The sequence below is a fragment of the Furipterus horrens genome, unplaced genomic scaffold (genome assembly GCF_987537825.1).
Source record: "Furipterus horrens unplaced genomic scaffold, mFurHor1.1.pri manual_scaffold_5, whole genome shotgun sequence".
Classification (NCBI taxonomy): domain Eukaryota; kingdom Metazoa; phylum Chordata; class Mammalia; order Chiroptera; family Furipteridae; genus Furipterus; species Furipterus horrens.
The window spans coordinates 35038995-35045672 of NW_028327175.1; positions in this window are offsets into that span (position 1 = coordinate 35038995).

A 6678-nucleotide genomic window follows, 5' to 3' on the forward strand; every position below is an offset into this window, starting at 1 on the left:
AGTTACGTACCCTGTGTGCATGAGGAGAAGGAATAATATGTCAGTAAGTTAGTAATATTAGGTACATAATTCACGCTCCCTATAGTCAGCTGTTCATAGTGGAGTTACAAGGAGCACATTTGATTAATCTAGTAAACCTGAAAGAACGTTGGACGATGATGATCAACCCCTTAATAATAAATATAAATCTTCAGAACTCAAATATGGAGAAAGTTCTACCTTTAGGGTGAGCAGAAGCATTCAGATGTGTAAGATATGAACATATGAAGGATGTCTCTGTGGGGACCCCAGACTACTCAGCATATCAATGTCAGTCTCCAAGGCATTTCTGTTGCCCAGAAAGGGCCAATTTCTTATTTCCAAAGCCATCACACCACCCCACCCCTTGGCCATGCTGGAGGGGGAGCTGCAACAGAATAGCTCAGTGAGGACATGGAGGCACAGGGACAGTATACCTCACCATCCCAGCTGAAGTCCCAGCACACATCCTATGATACCCCTCAAAAACCACTCCTGTCTGTAGCATCCATTTCTCTTTCCTCCTATTTAACAGAGTCTAGTAAACAAAAGTGAGAGGACAGAAGGCTCAGGTTCAATGTAGAGAGGAGATGTTCCAACACCAAGCAAATCTGCCTTCAACCCCAGTTCCACCAACATCCTGGTCATGGAGCCAAAGAGAGAGTTGGTGAGTGCCTGGCAAATGAGAGGATCAAGCAAGAATCTGTTCCCCTTGACTTCAGCAATTCCACGTCCATTTTCATTCGCGTTTTCTGTACACAACTTCTTAAAAGTAAGAAAAAGACCCACTCTCTCCCTAAATTTTCCATTCTCCATTCCTACATGTTTTCAGAAAAGCAATGAAATCCACGGAAGATTTCCTAAGGGCTCAATGTTAAGTCAGTCCTCTGTACTTTTTCATTTCCCTTCCAAACTGAACTATATTGCAACCACTGTCTTTTTTTCTTCTTCTTCTTCTGATTACTAAGTTATAGACACCAATGCAGAAAATTTGAACGGGTAATCCTGCCTTAAATCCACCATCCAGAGGCAGGCACTTCTATCAGGGCTCCTGGTGTCTCCTTTGCATTCTGAAGTTGACATCCACCTGCGTACCTAAGCCTGTATTTGCTTTGTTTCCTTGTTTCACTTTGACATGTTTCCAGCATCGCAAGCGACATTAACACCTGCACGACTTTCACGACGCGGCGGAGAGTCGCACAAGGAGGGGAATCTCCAGGAGCCGCAGGTGCGCAAAGCATCAGTCGGTGCCTTGGGGATGTGGGCGGCCGCAGCTCCGAACGCCGGGGACAGCCGGGCGCCGTCGGAATCGGACGGTCACCTCGCGATGGAGTCTCCAGACAGGGGGCGAAACCGCGGTCGCTCACTAGGAGGCAACGACTGACTGCGGCCCCACCATACTTGGGGTGACGGGGACGCGATGGCTGCAAGACTGCGCCCCGCCCACCCGAGCCCGGGAAGGAACAGCTGCGGAGGCCGGGGACCACCGCCGAGGAGCCTGCGTCTGCCCCCGCCCCCCGTCTGCAGCCCCCTCACCGTCAGTACCACCGTCGCCTGCCGCCGGACCGGAATTAAACGGTCCGGGACCACTTCCGCTTCCGGCCGCATGACCGGAAGGGCGGGACTGATGGCGTTCCTATTCGGGGGCTGTGCCCACCCGCTTTCAGGATCCTCCAGATCTTACCCTCAGGCTGCTTCGCTGCTGGTGGGAGGGGCCCTTCGGCCCTCTCTTTCCCAGAACCCGTCGTCATGACTCACCCTCACCAGTGCTGTTCCCCCGCACGTCCGCTGTAGCATTGAGTGTGTGTGTGTGTGTGTGTGTGTGTGTGTGTCTCCACCACAGCGTCCACCTCTGATGCTCCCCGTTTCTCTGCTACACGTGTCTGCCCGGCACAGTGTGGCAGGGCCCTGTCCCTAGACCAACGATTGGCATGTGGCGGACGTTCTATAGATGAGCGTCACGTGGAACACTCGACACCCTCCGTGTCCCTTGGCAGTTTCTTCGTGAGCTGTCGTTGCACGCTGGAATCTGATATGAAACTAAGCCCGTCGGGCAGTACAAACAGATCAGAAGCCCACGTGGGAGCAGCCCACCTGGGACTGGAGGTCACGGAATGCTGGAATGTGAGGCCGCAAGCTGAGCCTGAGGGTCTTGGAGAATGAAGTTGCCTCGCTGGCTGGATGAGAGGGTTGGGGCTGTCCGGGGGTGGGCGGGTGAGCTGGAAAAGGAAACCTTTAACACCTGGAAGTCAGGAGAGTCCTGAACAGGCAAGGAGCAGATCTGGAAGGGAGGAAGGTGGGGCAGCAGCAGAGGGGATGGATGTCTGCACACACATATGTGAATACACACATTCATGCACACGTGATCCCGCACACTTGCACACACCTGGGTGCACAGCAGGGGAGGGGGCAGGAAAATGGAGGTGTGTGAGCCCCCACCATTGCCAGTGATGCTTTGTTAAATGACGTTTTTTCACCCTTAAAAACTAGAAGAACAAAACATTGATTAAAAGTCTTTTATGACTTAGGGTTTTTTGTGTGTTTTTGTTTTTGTTTGGCTAACCAAATAACTGAAATGCCTCCTGTAAAACATTGAATAAAAATAGCAATCACCCATTTAAATGCACAGGAGCATTCACAAGCAAGCAAAGGAAATGACCAGGGTGGCAAAGCAGAGAGGGGAGAGTGAGGTAAGTGAAAACTTCCCCTGGAGTAGGGGTGGGGGGATAGTCCTAATGCCCAATGTGGGGCCACAGCTCCTGCAGGTGGATTCTGACACTCTTGCATAAGGCCAAGATGCTCAAAGCGTGCATCAGTGCCAGAGTGGACCAGGAGAAACAAACAACAGCCCCGAAAACCAGCTTCTTCAGTTACCAGGATCCCTAGGTGAAGGGAAGCACCCAGGAACTCAAAGGGAGGGGCCTGCACTTCACTTGGGTTTATGCCCTCCCCAGTTTAGAAGCTCTCACTAAAACTCACCCCTTGGCAGAAACAAACCAGGAACATTTCTAGAGAGGCTCCTCCAACGTTGGCAGAGTAAGGGGAATGAGGTGGCCTGTTCTGAAGCGTCCTGAGACCCTTGTCAGTTCTGAGGGAATAGAGATCTTGATTAGCTCCAACTGAGACCTTGTTAAATAAGCACATACGTGATAACCACTGAAGACACAGAAATAGAGTTGTGATTTCCAAACAAATGGGGGAAGGAACAGGAAACCCAGCAATCCCACATGGACAGTAGGAAAGGAGGCAATGCCAAAGGATAATATGTAACTAGTAATACAAAGTAGAAATATGTTCAACTATATCAATTATCAGAGCACAAGTAAATGGATTTTAAAATAGCAAAAACAGTTATTAATGAGAAAAACCTAAAACATGAACAGGATGGCTAAGCATGGACGCAGTTTGCACATGGCCAGGTGGGGCCAAGAAAGTTGGTGTCAAACAAAACGGGCTTTATGTCAAAGGCACTATCAGAGCTAAGATACTAAATGCCTAAGCCATAAAGAAACAGTTTGCTATGCTAAAATCTTAAACTCTTGTATGATTTTTTTAAAAATCCTTAATGAAAAAGCAAGCTGCAGACAGCAATCTGTAACTGAGGGGCACTGCTATCTGGAGCAAAGAGATCCACAAGTCTCCCAGGGAGAGGAAGTGTGCAGGAGAGCAGGGAAGAAACCAAGCCTGTGTGACCTCAGGGAGACAAGGAGGGTCCCTCCCACCCTGAAGCCCTCACAACCTTCAAACCACAGACCAGGGTCATTCCCACTCGAAGCCCTGCCATCCCGTCCCACTCAGACCTACCTGTGACCTGTGGGGCCCTACAAGACCTTGTCCCACCCACCCTCTCCTCTCCTTCCATGTCAGACCACGGCCACCTCCACCCCTACCCACCTGAGCTGTTCCTGTATGTGCAGGTCAACTTCAGGCCTTGGCTCAAACCCACAGCCTCCCAGCACAGCCTTGGCCTCAAAGCTGCCACATGGGCTGCCCTTGCCTCACCCCTGCTAGTCCATTTGTGTGGCCCCCATCCCCTTCTGATGCATTGCAGAATTAATGATTCTGTGGTCACTTCTCTTCCCCTGCCCCCATGCAGCGTGCACACACACATGGGTGTCAACTTCAGCACAGCACAGGGCCTGATGTTCACCAGAGACCTAACAATGACTGTTGAATGATGAAAGGAAGTAAATACACATAAAACAACTAACTACTATTCACTCTTCAAAGGACAAAACCAAAGCATCTGACAACACCCAGTGTTTGGTGGGAACATGAGCCCCAAGGCTGCTGGTGGGGTACAGCTATGGTCTCTTTGTTTCCCACAAACTTCATATGCTGAAACCTAACCCCAAAGGTGATGGTGTTAGGAGGTGGACCTTTGAAGGGGGACTAGGCCCTAAGTGTCCTTAAGCAAAGATGCCACTGAGCTCGCCCCTCCCACCAGTGAGGACACAGTGAAGAGTTGGCTGCGTCCTCACCCGCTATCCGGCACCCTGATCTCAGGGTCCAGCCTCCAGAATGTGAGTCTGTTGTTGATGAACCCCCATCTGCGGTGGTGCTGCTACAAGGGGACCGAGGCACCCACATAGCAGGACCCCTCTGAAGGATCACAGGCAGCACTCTTGGGGTGTCTTCAGCCCCTAAGAGTGCATTGGGGGGGTCTGGAATTGGCCCCCATGCCCATCTGTCCCACAGGAGCAGAGTAGTTATGTGACAGAGTGAAAGAGTGACTTCCATCTCAGGTCTCAACACAGGTGAGTCTGAAGAACATATGCAAGATGGGGAGGTGGCACAGGGGCACAAGGGAGGACAGGCAGCCACTACGGAGGGAGAAGGTGGGTTTGGCCCAGCAGATGGGAGGTGGCTGGCCTGCTCTCCCCTGTGAAGAACACAGGAGTCTGGCCAGAGCTTGACCAGCTGCAGGCAGGTGCAGATCCATGTTCTGACCAGGGCACCTGAAACATGTTGTTTTGGAGGTGCTGTCTGACCAAATGAAGAAAACAAAACTACCACTCTCTGGGCCTTGGGAGGGGTCTCTGCCTGGGCCCTGATGACCCTTGCCCCTTCCCACACAGCCTACATCAGGTCCTGGGCCAGGCAGGACTGATCCCACAGGGCCTCTAGTCTTCACACACACATGGCAGAGACATCTGCTCTCACTGGAAAGGTCAAATCTGGGCTGTCCTGAAGGCACCTGGGGGAGTCCCCTAACCCTCAGTGATGGGCAGGAGAGGGGTTGGCGGGAGGAGGGAGAAAGCACTCTTAGGCCACAGGAAGGATGCTGTCCAGGTAGTCAGTCTCCCTCCTGCTTGTGACTTTTGGCTCCACTATGTTCATTTTTACTTATATTACTGCCTTGCACCTGTAGTAAAGAACGGTCTCAAAATGTAAGTTAACCAACACACATTTGTAAAAGAAATGAAGTGACTTTACTTGAAAAAATCAAGTAGCTGTTTCCATTTATGATAAACCCATATTACCATGATTTATTTTACATCAATATTGCAAATGTAATGAAACGACAGTATCAGAAATACATTTGAAAGCTCTTTCTAAAGGCACCAAGAAAATAAGAAGTTACATTATAGTCTCCATTTGTAATTCAAAAAAATCAGTCTAGACATCGAAAACCTTTTTCTTCCAGTAGAAACTGCAAAAATATAAAATATAATTTCTGTTTATCTCCTTCCTTTAATCCCATCCACACCTTCTGTTTGATTGTAACCTGTTTCAGCAACACAGGCAAAAGCCACAGACCACCAAAGAACACACATGTGATTAGTATTGTTCTTGACTTCTGAGCACGGGAATGCCACAGCTGTGCCTCTGCCTCCCGCCATCATCTTCCCCACACAGTTTGCAGGACAGACAAGCGTGTAAAATAACAGAAGTGCTGGCTCAGGGACGTTCTGTTGCTGCTGACCCAAGCACAAGGGAGGTCTCAAGGACAGAAAACCTATGGAATTGAGGTCCAGATGCTGAATTCTCCATCAACATGCATGACTTGTCCACCCAACAGTGACCAATTCTGTGCACATGGTCCAGGGAGAATGTGGACGGACAGGTTCATCTGAATGTTAGAGAGGAGGTGGGGCAGCAGGGGCACTGACATGGGCAGGACAGGCACCTCGGCCCCTGTGGGCAGGGACCACTGAGTATGTTTGGAAAGGCTTCTCCTCACATGACCTTCATGCTGCAGCTCTCCTTCAGTTATGCTGGGATCTAGCTACAGTGTGCAAAGATGCAATGATGTCTCTGAATTCCATCTCTTCAGTCCCATGTTTTCATAGTTGCATATTACACATGTGCAGCACTGCCCATCTGCTGAACCCTAAGATCAAGAAGGGCAGTGGCCTGCATCCCTTTAGTTGAGTGAAGGGAGAGGAGGTGCTGAGGGAGAGCCCTCCCAGGTGGGAGCACAGAGAGTAGACGGCTACTTCTGAGAGATGCGCAGGGGCTTCCTGTAATGAGGAGTGGGCACTCAGTTTGTATAGGAAGGAAGCAGGAAGATTCTGAAACTCCACTTCTTGTCTTTGGGATTATTAAACCTATAGATACCCAGAGAGCAGAGGTGTGCTACGCTCAGTGTGAGAACGGAGTAGATAGGGGATGCTGGGCCACCATGGCATGAGAAGGGGAAGTAGGTGATCCTGAGAG